The 17,412-nt window shown below is 39.7% G+C and overlaps 1 protein-coding gene across 1 annotated transcript in view; it reads left to right on the top strand.

Moving 5' to 3' along the window:
• The window catches only part of LOC124166582, a 52,474-nt gene that overhangs the window by 14,728 nt on the left and 20,334 nt on the right, over positions 1 to 17,412 (top strand). The gene's annotated exons all lie outside the window — the stretch shown is intronic.

Raw genomic sequence — 17,412 nt, 5'->3', positions numbered from 1 at the left:
ATTTTCAAGGATCCTCCGAAAACACAGCATTGACACCGTTTTCCAACCAGGCTCCAAACTAAGAGACCTACTTGTTAAAGCCAAGGATCCTTGTGGTTTTGAAACTCCAGGGGTCTACCAAATTCCTTGCGAGTGTGGGCAGGTGTACGTTGGGGAAACGGGAAGAACCATTAATACCAGGATCAATGAACATAATTGACCTTAGGGTCTGCCAACCGGTTCGCGGTTGTAGAACACGCCATTGAATCCGACCATAGGGTGAAGTGGGATCATGTGAAAATTCTATGCCGTGAGACTAAATTCTGGGAAAGACTGGTAAAGGAATCCATCGAGATCCGGCTGACAAGAAACACCCTCAACCGTGACACCGGGTATTCATTAAGTAATGTATGGAAACCGGCAGTTAGGAAAATAAGATTGGCTGCCTCCCGGCCAATCACGTTAGACCTTAGAACCAATTGAAGACTATATAAGCTGGAAAACTTCATCCAGTCACCATTAGCCCAGAGGATGGAACCCGACTCGTGTTCCTAAACGTCGGCAGAATGGAGGGAGACCACCCGACTGGAAGCCCGAATAGCCTTTTTCGAGTACTGTGTTGTAGTTGTAATTATTACCTAGCTTAATTAAATAAAAACGCTTTAATAATTATAAATAATTATTAAAGCGTTTTATACCACTTTATCCAACATATTAAATTGTCGTTAAATTGTAAAAGATCAGATATCGACGATTTAAACAATTTATTTTTATTTAGTAAATCAAAATTGATAGGTAACTACGACCTGTATTATCTTAGTTACTTAACATCAATAAACTTATCATTTTCCTTGCAAAAAAGGTATGTCAAAATTATTTTCTTTTCAATTGATTTATTGTTTCATTATTTTATTTTTTGTTGATAAAAAGACATTTTAATACCCTTTCTTGCTTTTATGTACCAAATTAATGTAATCATATTCATTTATACCCCTAATGAAGCTATAAAAATGTACCGAAATGTTGGCAAAGGAATTGCATTTAATTCGTAAGACCTAAACTTTTAGAGACTACTCAACGTCAAATGAGGCTAAGAGAAAGAAAAAACCCAATTTAATAATGCTTTCTCCTGAGCTTAAATATTTTTTATTAAATTTCGTTGGTGCATGAAATGAGGCTTGCGACAAGATATAAAAGTTTGGCTTTATTGAGATCAGCCATAAGATTATCATTGGAATCGCATTTCCTGTGCTTCGCGTAGGCCGTTTAAATAATAATAATGCAAAACCAAAAAAATTTTTATAAAAAACAATTTTTTTATCGCGAACTAAAAAAGAATATAATATGTTTGTATGACCCTGACAGAGTCTGTAAATAAAGTACTTCACACAACGAAAAACATTAGGCTTATGTTCCTCTATAATATTCAATTTATACTTAGCATCATAACTTAACGAAATTACGAAGTACAGTAAACTATGGCCATTAGATTTTAACTCACTCTATCATTCCCATTCCTTTAAATTCTTGCAGCGCCGCCATCGGTTTTTGGTGTACATTTTTTGACCTGGCCTCCACATTTACTTTTTAATTCTGAATAACAATCTAGATACAGTTAAAATCATGATGACCGCGTTAGAATATTGAATTTTCATCAGTTTCAGAGTTATCCTGAAAATTTCAGCTTGATATCTAATCGGAAAGTGGGTTAAAATTGCGTAGCAAGATTTGAACCTGACAAGATGACAAACAAAAAGCCAGTTGATAAAAACGTTTTAAAAAATGGGGGAGTCGGTGTTCCAGACTGTACATCTGGGCGCAGGCCAAAACACTCAACCGCGCCAATCTAAATTCTGTTCGCGTACTATAACGGCCCGCTATTCATTCACCACCCATTAGGTTAACTGGAGGCCTCTTTCTTTCTCTCTTTTCACAACACCGTCCCAAAAACCGCAAACAGCTTGTGACCGTCGTTATTAAATATCCGGAGAAACTGGCTCATCAAAACGTGGAACGACAGTTACACGATGTCGAGAGGTGGTCAACTCCGGGAAATGTGAAAACCGGTTCAAGACCTTATTTTCGAACTTCTGTCCTGATGTCTTGTTTCCACTTCATGTTATCGGGGTAATATCATGTTAGATCGATAACGGATTCGGCTCAAGTTCCATGGTTTCCACGAAAGTTGTCATGATGAACAAGTGAAATACACGTCAGTGATGCAGGAATGATTAAATCAATATCATCATCGTCACTGATCAGCAATCAAAAGATGCTTGACGCAGCTATCCACTCCATTTTAAAGTCAACTAATTTCATCATACCTACTTTTTTTCTTCTCTTTTAGATCCTCCTTCACCTGCTCCTAATATTTTATTCAACGTCCTCCTTTCCTGTTCTTGCCATCCAGTTGCCCCTCGACGATTTTCTTCATTAGGCTATCATGCCGATTAGGTTGTTCCGTTTCCTTATCCATATTTTCGTGAGGCTTTTCTCTCCATCTGTACTTAGGACTTCCTCATTGCTCACTCGGTCTATCCATTTGATCTTCATCATTCTGTAACACCAATAGCGAAATCCTCCACCCTCGATTTCTCGACTGGCGTCATTGTCCATGTCTCATTTCCGTGGAGAAACATACTCCAACCGTTTCCTTACGTCGATGATTTAATTTCTTGCCGTACCTAGATATTTATTTTGTTGAAATGCTCTGTTGTCCCGGGCTATTCTGCTAATAATGTCACCCTGGCTACTTCCATCGCTACCTATTCTTCTTCCCAAAAAGCAGAACCTTTTCACTCATTGTTTACCTAATCAAATATTAACCATAAGTTCTCCTCTTTTAGTATACACTAATATCTTAACTTTCTTTACGCTTACTTTCAGCTGATATCTACTAATGCCTCGACTCTTATTGATCAAAATCATCTCGTTCTCTGACTCACTTGGATCGAAAAAGAGTGGACAAATAACATGAAATTATGTTATTCACTGTCTAATCGGATGTTTATTCCTTCGCCAAAGCGCTCTGGCTGAACCTATTTTCGTGAATTAATGGTTTTCCGATTCAAAATAATCATGGCAGTGGTAAAGACGATACATAAGCAAACAAATTTACTTCCGGTACTAGCAACGAGCGGCACGTTTCTATTGACATCATCCTCAGTGGTATGTTTATTTCAAATCACGCTCGTATTGCGGGTAGGTATCTTTCACGGCGTTTATCACACATATGCGTGACACACATATTACACTTATTTGCCATCTTTTAACACTAACTGTACACTACCAATATTCCTTATGGTAAAAGAACTTAATGAGGCATTTAAATCACTGTTCGTTGCTCTACCTCAGATAAGAGCAGAGGTACAAGTAATAATATGACGAATATCTTTTGGCATCCTACGAAAACTGTTGTGTACGGTAATAAAACGCTCAAAATAAAAAAAAATAAAAACCCTTTGGAGTAATGGAAGTGAGGCACGGAAAATGACGCCAGCAGAGAAATCAAGGGAGGAGGCTTCCAATATTGGCGTTACAGAATGATGGAAATCAAATGGATAGTCAAGGTTTAGCAGTGAGGAAGTCCTAAGAACAGCTGGATAATGGCAAAGCCTCATGAAAACTGTGATAAGAAAACGGAACAATCTAATAGGCAAATCATGAGGCTTGATGTCTTCATGAAGACAATCATCGAGAGGCAACTGGATGGCAAGAACAGGAAAGGAAGACGTTGAATAAAATATATGGAGCAGGTAAAGGAGGATGTGAAAGAGAAGAAAAAAGTAGAAATGAAAAAATTAGTTTACTTTATAATGGAGTGGATAGATGCGTCAAATATCTTTCGATTGCTGATCAGTGACGATGATGATATTGATATAATTCATTCCTGCATTACTGACGTGTTTCTCATATGTTCATCATGACAACTTTCGCGGAAACCATGGAACTTGAGACGAATCCGTTATCGATCTAACATGATATTACCCCGATAACATGAGTTGGAAACAAGACATCGGGACAGAAGTTCGAAAATACGGTCTTGAACCGGTTTTCTCATATCCCGGAGTTGATCGCCTCTCGACATCGTGTAACTGTCGTTCCACGTTTTGATGAGCCAGTTTCTCCGGATATTTAATAACGACGGTCACAAGCTGTTTGCGGTTTTTGGGACGGCGGTGTGAAAAGAGAGAAAGAAAGAGGCTTCCAGTTGACTTAATGGGTGGTGAATCAATAGCGGGCCGTTATAGTACGCGAACAAAATTTAGATTGGCGCAGTTCAGTGTTTTGGCCTGCGCCCACATGTTCAGTCTGGAATACTGACTTTCCTATTTTTATATCGTTTTTATAAACTCGCTTTGTTAGTCGCATGGTGGGTGAGGAGAGGCAGCTTTTAGATGAGATTCGGAGTTGACAAGATATGGATAGCGGGGAGGGGATGTTGAAAACGTCGTTAGAGGGTAGAAGGTTAGGTAAACGAGGAGAGAGGAAGGAAAGGGGGTGATGGGGGGTCGGAAGAGGTACAGAAATATGGTTAAGAAGATTACATCATATAGACCCATACAACCGAACTTCCGGTCATGTCACAAGTTAGGAAAGAGTTTTGGGAAGATAATGGGTTACAAAGCAGTTAGGGAATTACATTTCACCCTTTAACATCAAGTGTGCCGAATTCGGCATATACCACCAGAATCATTTTACCACAGTAGTCAAGCACGTTATTTCACTATTTCCCGTTATGACGTTTTCGGCATGTTCGTATCTACCGACAGTAATACGTTTTGACACCAAGCGAGGAAAGGTAGAACTCCGGCTTCAAAAGGAAAAAGTCGAAGCAAACCACTTTGAAGGTCGTCTACTTGCTGTGTATTTTTCTTTTAGTTTTTGGGTTCCTTAGGTAAGTTTTTATGTTTCTAAAATTTATTTTGTTTTCCTCTTGTTTTTCTAAAACGTAATATGTAATAGTGACATGTTAATGTTTTAGATTATTTAAAATTTAAGGAAGAATAGGAGTGTGACGAATTCGTCCCTCTGGGCACTTAGAGCAAAACAGCAATGTAAGACAATAAATCGCTATCGAAACCTGATGTCTAATATTTCATAAATATACTTCATTACGTCGTCGTATCTATGTAATTGAGAGTAAAGTGTAGCTATATGGCAAAGTGATAACATTTACACATATTATTTGATGTTTTTTACTCTGCTGGCATTTCAAAAACTGATTCCCGTTCACTTTTGTGGGAAAATTAGGAGGGATATTTTTCAAAATGTGATTGTGCCACCAGAGGATACCAATGATTCTCATACTTGTGAAAGCTCGAGCGATGCAGGCTTGGAATCAGAGGCACCTGATGACTCCGAGAGCGTTTCATAAAGTTTTTCAAAAATGTACAAAATGCAAAGTACAATTGTGTTTGAGGAATAACGCTATCTTTTTGATTAAATTCCATAAAAAATAACTCGGTTTACTGTTATTTATACCAACCGTCTATGGAAATCCTTCAAATACTTCCCCCTTCAGTTTTATGTTTTTACGAAAATGATGACAGCGCATAGTGCATCCATTTTATAAGAAGCGTTTGATTATGAAATGAAACTCTCCCCAAATTTATTTCAATAAGCAACCTAATTTCACCAGACACGTTATCATGGATACACTGATGTTTGCTTTTTGGAAAAACTAACTTTCTTTCCTAGTATATTCTTTTTATGCAGCCAGCTGATGTTTGATAATAATAGAGTAATTATGTTTTCCTCACCGCGCATTGAAATATAACATGGAACGTAAAATTTGAACATGGACGTTTCAGTGATTTTTAAGTAGGACTGACATTTATAAATAAGCAGTTAATAAGTATTTATTTCGTTTTACTCTCACAATTGTGTGACGGGTTGCCTGCCTTGTAGTAAAGCCTAACTGTGACGGGGATGCCCAATGTACCGAATTCGGCACATACCTTAATTTTAATCAATTTTGAGGAAAAAGTTTTAAAATGGGTGCATGTGCTTCCAATGATCTCCCTGGATTGAGGCTTCGAAGGAAAACATTTTTTCTTTAGGTAAAAAAATTGTCCAGAAAGGTTTAAGATAGGGGAGTGAATAGCTAACTCATTTTTGATGGTTTGAGGCGTAACTTTGTGAAAGCAATTCATTATGAAAAATGAAAAAGAAGAAAATTTGTGCTTTCACATGAAATATTTGTTCACACATTTACACGACCGTGGTTTCAACGAAAGACGTCATCATCAGGTGTACTATACAGAGGTCCATCACATTAATTTATGTCAGGCTTGGAGGGGGAGGGAGGAAGGTAACTAGGTAACTATGTTGACCAATTCGTTCAACCTAGTTACCTTCATCCCTCGGCCTCAAGCCTGGTATAAATTGATGCGATGGACCTCTGTAGAGTACACCTGATGATGATGTCTTACGTTAAAACCATGTTCTTTTAAATGTTTGATAAAATATTTTACGTGAAAGCACAAATTTTCTTCTTTTTCATTTTACATAACTCATTTTTGTTTAATAAAAATCAAATTTCTTCCTTTTATTTTGCACTATTTCCCACTATTCAGCCGCATCTAATCTTAGTCCTTTTTCTTGAAACCGAATAATTTTCACATCAAAATTGGATAGATGTTTTTCTTCTATTCGGTGCTTCTAATGAAATGCGACTATATCGAAATATGGAGTGTGACAGGATGGATTCCCCTGGGCTACTGGTGTCCTCCCTAGATGTATCGCGGGCAGTCGCCAAAAGGGAAAAATGTTTGGGGGGGACATCGGAACCCCCCGAATCTACCCACCTGATTTAGTACCTTCGCGATAGCCGATGGATGTACTTTCTCAGGGCTGTCCACACGTCCTGGAGGATTTCCCTGCTGATGACCGCCTCGCCAGAAAAATAAATTTAATTTTGCTGCTCACCTTGGGCTCTCATGTCATTTGCACGCAAAAAAGAAGTGACAGAGAATAATCTACCACGCTTTCTTGAGCGTTGAAATTGATGCAGCGGTGCTCAAGATACGACAACGGAGACCTCTGGGAAGGCTTCACCGATTCTCAAGGTTCCACGGAATTTCCGAAGGAGTTTCCGCCGATAAGCGAAGGGAATATGTTTTTTTCAAAAATTCCCTACAACTCTCTTTCTATTGATACCGTCAACTGGGGTAACTATGGACCATTATTTTATGGTTTCTTGGAAACAGACAAGCTTTGTTTAAAATTAATAAAAGATCATATACCTTCAATTTAAGGCTATTTCTGAACATCTAACTATTTTAACAACCAAATCTTTTTTTTAATTTGGACCAAAGTTATCTTTAATTGGGGTAAATTTGGCTCAATCTAATAAAAACAGACAAATATAGTTCTAAACCATATGTTGGAGCAAAGATACCCTGCCAAAATATCTTTTTATATACATTTTTCAAGTATTCCTTGATTTAAACCTGTTAACTTATTTTGCTTGGGTAAAAACAATAAATAAATAAAAACATTTCTGCTTAGAAAACTCATACTATATTGCCATGTATAAATATCGATATAACCAGTAAATTTTCAAAGTTCCTTCCTAATCTTCACCAGAATGTTAATTAAACGTCATCAGAAGAAGAGTCATAACTATCACCTGTCGACTGATGCAAGAAGTAATGCGATACCTCAATGAAAATAGCAAAATACAGAACTATGATTCTTTTAACGTCTCTGGGCCAAAGTTACCTTTGGAAAGGGCTATTTGACCGTAATCAAACGGCTGAAAACAGAAAAGGGCATCTCATGCTATACATTTTATTGAAATGGCTTTTGCAAAGAGAAATTTAACTATCGCATGGCCGAGACAAATTTCTGCTAGAGAATCTGCTTGGTTTGGTGATCTTAATCTCGCTAGCGAGGAGGGCGATAGTGAGAGAATAAACGATTGAATTAAAGAAATCGGTGATGGGAACGTGCATATGGAAACAAATTTTCATTGGAAACAAATTTTCATTCACAGCACCTACTAGTTACTCTTCAAAAGATTTCAAAAATAATTTTTAGAAATAATTATGGTCGTAACTCCGGATGGACGGTGGTCTTTCGTACCTGCATTTCCTCCCCACTCCATCCCTCCTCTTCCACTAATTAAATTATCCCATAAATGCTTACGTCACTCTCGTCTTCGCATTTTCCGTTTGGTGTCGTCCGAACTGGAAGGAGGAAAACCGTACCACCCCGAATCGGACGTTTTCCCATGAATATCGATGACGCCGTGTCCTCGGATTCATTTCTGAGAACAGGTGCTCAATCAATCATGAAAATCTTCTATCAAAATTTCGCACAAGGAAGTTTCTGGAATTACCCTTGACTGGGTTGACTCTTTCTACCATGGGCTGACGTTGTGTAAACAAAGTTTATTTTTCTAATCCGCACGATGAGCTTTTGGATCCCGTCGACATACTAGCTTCCGTCCGCGTTGCCATGACGGGCGTTGATCTCCTCTTACACCTCGTCATCCGTCACGAACTTCATCCCTACTGCGTGTTTCTTGTGGGCGAGCAACATATGGAAATCACTCGGTGATAGAGTCCAAAAAAATCATCTCATTCCTCTTCAAAATGGCGCAAAACGTCTCCCCCACATTCCACGCGCTGCCTCTGGTGGTCTTCGGTGAGCTAGTTGGACATCCACCTGGAAGTGGACGATTGCGCGGTCGGAAAGGAACTTTTGGCACTACTTACGAACGTTTTCTACAGCCGTATTTTTTTCACCGCAAACTTCAACCAATACGGCGATTAATGTCGATAGATGCCACCTTTTTCCCGACCAAAAATCGTATGACAGACCGAATTTCACACGAAGACGTGAGGGGAAGTAACTTCTTCGCGGCGGTCGGGAGTGGTGGTGGAGGAACCAAGGAACACGGTGATGTTGATGTATTGCTCCAAGAGCTTCATGCGGCGACGCAACGACTAAGGAGACCTAATTTTTAAGTTTACCCTCGTATCTTTCTAAATTTATCGTTTCTATTGGACCTGAAAATACAAGGGGGTTCTCATATGATGCTCTCCGCGTCGCTTTGAAAGATGTCCATTCTTATTTGCTCGAGTTATATATTGGATAAGGAGAGAAACGAGAAGTTGTTTTAAAGAATAGGATATGAAAGGACACTATAGATCACTACACGCCAAGGATACGGTGGATTGGCCTCGCAGTGGTACACAACAGTTGAGAGGAAAACATAATGGAAGAAAAAAATGATAGGAAAGTCCCCAGAGGAAGACAAGTAAGACATATCAAAAAGGATACGGGGAGGATGAGCTACAGAAAGGTAAAAGAACTACCTTAAGATAGGGAGAAATGGAGGGCTGAAGTACATCAGTCTTAGGATTGCAACGCTATGAATGATGAACAAATCTATTAAGCGGTAATCAAATGTTTCTTCTGAGGAATCTGAGCTTTTCAGGGTGAATGACTAGAATGAATTCTTATCGGGTTACCAAACAGGTTAGTGTCTTCCTGTTGTAAGCTAACAGGTAGATACGCAATATAGACACTAACCCAGTTGGAAACCCGAAAAGAATTCATTTAATTTTTCTATGCCAATAAAAAATGGAAAAATGTATCACAATATCTTCGTATGTGTAGGCATCAATGATGATTATATTATATGATAATTGCAGTATGCTGCAACAGTGTTGCAGAGCTGCGCCGTGCTGGACAATAAAGGCTCCCATGTTCTTCGGTCAAGTTAGGGAAAATCGCTCCACACAGCCTTTAAACTAGATAAATCGTATTAAAACGTTTTCGTGCTAGACTTCACTTGATTCGAAACGAATCTAAAAATAAACCCATTAATTTGGGCAAAAATTAGGTATAATGTGATAGTTAAAAGCGGATAAAATGGATATTTAAAAAACAAATTGATTTTTCCAAAAATTGCTGATTAGTTTTATCACAAATAATTGTGGAAGAGCCTTATAGGAGAGTAAGAATTGCCACTCACGCTTTATTCTACGAGTGATGAAAATCTTATTTTTTACTCTTTACAATTAGTGCAGTTTATGCTGTTTCTGGAAAAAGCTTGTTTTTGTATCATTTTATTCTTATTTTATTCTTTTAGTCAGTATATCAATGTAAATTTTAAATTAATTTTTTAACCCATTTTAATATTGTTTTCATAATTTTATAAAAGTGGAACGGCTAAGCCGTTACGGACAGTGAGCCAGCGAAGTCGGCTGCGATTGGCGCCACCCTTTCCCCCCTCGCTGGCGAAGCTGCCCCCGGGGGCTTTGTGGACAGCGTAATGAGGAACGGCGAAGCCGTTCCGAAGAGTTTGCCGGCGAAGGCGGTGGTGGAGCAGTCAAGGGTCCGCTTCCCTACCCCTTGGTCGGCGAAGCCATAGTACTTTCGGGTCAGGTTACTCGAATAAAAATTCTTCGAAAATCCACAAAATTGGACGGCGAAGCCGGACCCGGGGTTCTAAGGGACGTGGCCCCTCAGCGAGCTGCGAGCGCGCGGAGCGCAGCGAGTTTATCCGTTCTCAAGCGCACTAGCTGCGTGGCCAAGCGTCCCGAACTGCGTTGTCTCGGCGTAATAATCTGTGAGGAGTTATCTGGGCATTCTCGTCTTACTTTGCAGCACAAGGGGCTGACAGGGTGCCTTTTTGGAGGCGGACGAAGGAGCAGATAAGACTTTGCTACGTTAAGCGCATACCGCACTGGGAAGAGAAATATTCCACTCGTATATCTCCTAAGATGTTCACGAAAGATAGGTCGTCGCCAGTTCGCGTAAAGGTCATTGAGCAGAAGGCAGAAATTATATCGGATGAGGACGGATGACGTCACCGAAAACGAGACCAACAGTCTTTTGGACCCGCGATTAAACCAGCGGAAAGATTTTTCACTTCTGACGTTCATTAGCCGTTGCCCTGGGCCCTCTGCCATCAGCTGAATTATTGTTAATTTACACCTAAAGGAATAACTCCAAACTCAGTTAAATGGTGCTTCCAAAAAAGGATGTTTATCGCACATAACATTGTAAAAGATGACCATTGCCCTGGTCACCGTAGCAACAACCTTATTTATTGATAAAATGGCTTTCATTGTTTAGAATAAAAATAGTTCCAGTATCACTTACTGTTATCACTACTGTTCCCTGAAAGTGCATATAATCGGAGGAAAGATTAAATGCGAGTCAAGGTTGGTGTTGAAAAGGAAGCACTTTATTGAACCACTTAGTTAATGTTTGTTTATTTTCCTATTTTGGCTTTTGTTTACGACCTGCCCTACACCGATATTTCAACTCAATGCAAAGGTCGGTCTCTGGGTGAAGATATTTCTGACGAAGCAGGTTGCTGCAGAGAACTCGGCGTCACTTGGGAATGAGATATTTATTGCTTTCTTAGGAAAAGAGGCCGTTTAAGGTCGTTGGGCCAGAATCTCATGTTTATTCGGCGGGGCGATCATCTTGACCCAATTACAAAGCCCTTTACCTCGCATTAGAATAAAACTTGCTGTGAGTCTTGCGGGAGTATATGAAATATCGACGCCAAGAAACAAAATTTCAAGACCTCCTCACACGACACATTAACCTGGATTTTATGTGCATGAAGGATTTTGGAGGAACGGAATATGTTAGAATGCATTAACCAAATTATAGCGTGCTCGATTTTATACAAGACCGCGAGGAAACCACGGCTTAATGTCCCATCCGATGGACGGAGTACCTGAAGTGCCCAACACACGACAATCACGCAGGTATCGAGCAAATTCATAAAATTCCTGGCCACTGCCAGGATTTGAACTCGGGCCCAATGGATGCGAAGCAACCACTCTAACCATCCAACCAACCTCGTCCCTTGATGAAGGATGCAAAACAGAGGAATTGGGAAAGTCTAAAAAGATTTTCTGATAGGAGAATTGAGTGGAGAGCTTCGTCGAAACAAACTTCGGATTGTCGACAGTTGGTAATAAGGTACATTCACATGGAAAGAGGCAAGAGTGGTTGTGTTAGCGGAATTTTATTGATATATGTAGGATAGAGGAAGGAGTTTAAGGTAAAATATAGGGAAGTATTCTTAAAAATATATTTAATGCTAAGTTATTTCATCGACCTGATGATGACACTATGCGTTGATTCACGGGGTGAGTTACAAATTTTCGCCATTACAAAGTGAGGGCGACAGCTCTATAAGTTTTATTTAATTCACTATTCATTTCTGTTTACTTACGAAACAAAATAGTATAAATTTCCACGACGTGCACTATTGGTACCATTGTTGACAATATCGACTACGCGACACATGGCATCATGGCAAAATTATGCAATGACACATGCATGGTCATTGCATAATTTTGCCATGATAACCCGCCTTTTAGATGAGAATTTTGTTGGCACCTCCTATGTCCTGGTTACACTATACATTAACTAATGTCTAAATGTAAGAACGATTCTGGTGGATCGGAATGGAACGTGTACAAATGCATGAAGCGACTTAGAACAAGCTCTATTTTCTGGAAATACATTCGTACAAGGCGAATGGTTACATGCTGCACTTATGGATTAAATATCGTGTTCATGCATTTACACATTAATTCCTATGGCTAAATGTATCGTGTGACCAGGCAATTGTGCGGCGAATAGCTTACAGAATCCAGTCTCCGAAGCCGTGGATGCGGAGCGAGAACAAAACAGTGGAAAGACGGGAAGCGGGGCGATGAGGAAATGTGTAATCGGAAGCGTATGATATCGTCGGGAGTGGAAATTCCGAATTGGCTGGCGAGCGTGAAGGCGGAAAAAGTGGGCTTCCCCCTTCACTTGTCTCTATGGCTCTCTCTCTCTCTCTCTCTCTCTCGAACACAAACAAAAACAATCCGAGATCTGAACATCTTCACCCCCCTCCGCTCATTTTATTCGGTGCCAAGGCCGCAGCAAGGCCAAACTCAACTCCCGCCTTCGTCGCAAACGCACGCTCCAAAACAAAAGAAGACAGACGCCCGAACAACCCCGGCGGAATAACGCGCCATTAATGTCGATCAAAATGCCGTGGCCACCGAGAAACGACACATTTCGCCATTATATTCTGAGATGGCGGTGTGGATTTTGAACATAAAGAACTCCCTGCCGACCTGTATTTCACCTATTTTCCTGGCTTGTAACTCGTTTTTAATTTAAGCTAAGAAGGTGATAAAGGTTTCCCTCACGTAGGGCTATCATCGTGAAAGTGTCTGGGCGTACGGTACACCATTTGTGCAAAATTTCTGTGCAAAAAATTTTTAGTTTAAAAGATAAAAAGCAGTCACGTTGTGAGCGATAATATGTATTAGAAATTTGCATACTAAACTGTCCAATGAGTCAGTGTTTTGTGTAAAGAACAGAAAAATTGTTATCGTTTTCACTCGATGAGCCGAATTCTAAAAGGTGTTCCCATGGCTCTGCGCTGCTAAGATCACAAATAAACAAATTCCGAAAATGTGTCCTGAAGTTCATAGAGGATAGCATGTTCCGTAATTAGGACGAGAATTAGAGAAAATTCTTGGATTCATATTTGTGAATAGCCTCCAGCTACCCCAACCTCGAGCTCTACGTGATGCTTTAAGACGGCTGATCCCGTTCAAAGAATTATAAATACAACCAAGAGCGTTTGAGAGCAACCAAGGTTGAAATGGGGAAATCACAGACCACGTGGCCATCTGGGTCTGTGGGATCATTCTCCATCTCCATCCAAATGAAAATTATTTGGAGAGCTGTTAGATCTTCAAATAAATCGTTCCAAGGGTCATTCCTTACTCGAGGAACAACAATGGCAATGGCACGAAGGATATGAATCGTTCCCATGGTGGTGAGCCCATGAAATGAGCCGCTAATCTCGCGCCGTAAGCGGTCAAATTTGGGATTTCCAAACAATGCCCGTATTTACCTATGTATCCTTCACTTATTACCGTATATGTCTGAATATAGTCCCCCGTTTTTTTCCAAAAATGCCTGTGGTAAAAGTAAAGGGGGGACTATATTCAAACAATTATTTTTAACTTTTCCCGAAACTGAAGCGTCAAAATTAGGGGGGGACTATATTCAGAGGGGGACTATATTCGGAGAAATACGGTATATCAAAAGATTAGAGGTATAATAATTACGAAAGTGGTAAAGTGTTAAACAGTAATTTTGCAAAGCAAGAAATATTCTTGAATGCTTTTCCTTTTTTTTGTTTGTTGAGCCGAATTTTGGAAATAAAAAGTAACTCCACTGACCTTCCTGGGTTTGAGAGGCGGCATTGACTGTTTGCCATTCCCACGATAGCCTTTGCTTTCATGTTGATTTCCAATCAGCTATGGCCTTTTTTAAAACTTTGCGGTATAGGCAGTTGTTCTCAAAGTAAACCTGGACCAAGGACGCCACACCGATTATGTTGGCTACTGAGGAGCCCATTCAAGACATGGTTGTCAGCCAGTTCCTTCGCGTTGCGAGACTCACAAGCCTTGCGTCGGTTGTAGTCCAAAGCAAGCTCCTCATGACTCCTCATTAAAAGTCTTGATTTTTGGACCAATACTTGGCTCCAGTAACGCATCGACTGCTTACATGGTCAAAGTGTTGTTTCCTTCAATTTACCCATTTGCTCCCAGAAAACTTTCTGCTTGAGATTGTGAAGATATGCATGAACTAGCCTATGGACGTATTTAGTAATTCAGTGAAATATTTTGGTGAAACATCAATTCGTTTCTTCAGAATGACCCGAAGTCATCCTTCTGCACTGGGTGGTAACGAGGTCAGAATCTAAAGCTACGAGTGACTTTGATGGAAAGGATGAATCTTCAGGGCAAACATTTTTGGATGCAGGAAAGTTAAAACAATCTATAAAATGCCATTTCCTGTTCAATTTTATGATACTTGAACATAATTTTCAGATGGTGGGCGTCCATATTGAATATCCGTTTGGTACCCGTCTCTTTCCGTCAAAGGGCTTATTTCGACCGGCTTCAAAAATAAGTGAATTAGTGCATTAAGTTAATGCAAGCTGAAAAAATATATTTGTGACATCTCTAAAGCAGAAGCGAGTGCTGGTTTACCTCATACCCTCAGAATAGTAGGATGTCACTATATAGCTATGGTGGGCGGTAATGTGTTAACTTCCATTAAATTTAATTTAACACTCACGAAGAAGGAAAGGGCTTTGATAAAGCCGGCATGTTTAGCGATTCTGATCTGCTTTCTTTCCGTGTTTTGCGCCAAGAGACGGGTACCAAGTTTTTTGTAAAGCACGGAAACTTTGTTGTCGTTTTCACTCAATACGCCAAATCAGAAAATGTGTTTCCATGACTCCGCTCTGCCATGGTAAGAAATAAAAACATTTTCGAAAACGGTGTGTCAAAAAAACCTACCATGAACCAAATAATCGTTCGCGAAATTCCAAATCCCTGAGCTTGGAGATGAGCTCTGCCTCTGATGACGCAATAAAACAATTTGAGAAGGCAAATATTTATCTTGTGGAAGGGTGAAGATATGTTTTCGCCGACGCTCGTCCCCCTTTTTATATGGCTCCACACTGAGGACTTTATTTTCGCATCCAAGCATTCGCTTTGGTCTCCATCCGCCGGATTCATCTGGTTCAGGGCGGTTTTGCGTCCCAGTCAACGACCCCAGCTTCGTCCCCAATTCCTCGGAAATGTTTTGAAGACGCTTGACACCGCTCTGACAACAAACTTTGGAATGCTCACAACCCTGCCGTAAGTGGAACATAGACATTTCGCATCCGGCCATCTTGAGAGCCACCGTGGGAAATCGCGAAAATGTGATTTTTCTGAAAAATTGGGAAAATTAAATTCAATCATCCTCAATTTTTGACAATCGTAATATTAGTTTGACGTAGCTCTCTACTCAGCTATATTGTGAGCTAAAAGTATTACTCTAATACATCAATTACAGTAACCCGCACGAGTTAACGTCTAAATGCATGAACGATTTTGGTGGACCAGAATGTAAGATGACATGAATTAAATAAGAACAGGTTCCATTTTCTGTGCATGTATTCACGCAAGTTGGGTGCTAACACGGTGCATTTTTGAGTTGATTCACGCGTTCATACATTTAGACATCAATTTTCTTCCAAGATCCATGATTAAAACTATAAAAAATTGTTGGAAAGCAAATGAAAAAAAACTTATACTACAAAGTACGTTCCGAAGTTTCCCGGCAACTTACTCGTAAATTCAAAATCGACCATACTCGGAGGTCCTAAAGGCCGTTTTACACGGTACACGGAATTGCGCAGTCTGACGTACGTGTGAAGGCGCAATCAAAATTGCGTCGTGTAAAGCGGTGAATTGCTAGAACACATGCGAGAATGCGTGGATGCGAGACGGCAAAATAGCCCGTTCTAATTTCGTCCATGCATTCGCGCATTTTCCACGCCATTTAAGAAATCAATGCAGCTCTAACCTGCGCAATTCCGTGTACCGTGTAAAACGGCCTTAACAAAGTTTTCGGCTGCGCATTATCATGGCTTCACAAAGTTGTGTGGTGTCGAGTAGGGATGGGCAAAAAAATACCGGTATTTGGTAGTACCGAATACTATTTTTTTCAACTCCGGTAGAACCGGCCATTATTTTAAAGCGGTATTACCATACTGGTACTAGTATGGCCGGTACTTCGACAGTGCTGCTATTTTGTTTTATTAATCCACTAACAACTCACACAATTGAGTGCTGATAAAATTTCTAGCGAAGCTAATCTTAATGAACAGAAGTATTAACAAAAACGGAATAATTAACAGTATACTCTTTTTTAAGAGTATTCTCTCTTTTCTAAGACCATGAGTAAACTGTATATATTCGTGAGGATTTGATTACACGACCAGGATTTTTCTCTATGAATGTAATATTCCATCCCACTTTGAAGTATAAATTACAAATAATAAAACATCAAATTAAATACAACTAGCATAGAGATCGATGGGGACTTTTCAGGATTTCATTAGAGTGGTATTCCTAGCGTTCCTGTAAATTTTCAGCTTGTGTGTATTTTATGCAGGGATCAATGTCTATTTTGACCGGGCTATTACTTCGTGTTCAATATTCACTGTTAGGTTACATCGGGACGCGTTAAAGAAATACAATAATGAACGCAAAATGTTATACATGACAATGAGCAATCGGGTAATCTCCTGAAGTACCTTTCTAATTTTCTCATCATCTTACGGTACTTTTAGAGAACCATGAGTTTGAGGAAAGCGTTATCATTAGTGATATAAAAGATATTTTGTCACAAAAGGCAAAAAAATCAATGTTATGGAGCCACAAAAATGTAATTACTTCTCCAATTTAATAATTTAATTATTTCTTACAAGTGTTCCCCACGATAGTTTCGAAGTTATCGTCACTCCAAGGTTCATCACTTCATCTATCACCCTTATGTTTCCACCATCAAATGAATATCACAAAAGAGGATCCCCAA

Source organism: Ischnura elegans, chromosome 10, assembly GCF_921293095.1.
Source record: "Ischnura elegans chromosome 10, ioIscEleg1.1, whole genome shotgun sequence".
NCBI lineage: Eukaryota > Metazoa > Arthropoda > Insecta > Odonata > Coenagrionidae > Ischnura > Ischnura elegans.
This window is presented reverse-complemented; position numbering and strand designations above follow the sequence as displayed.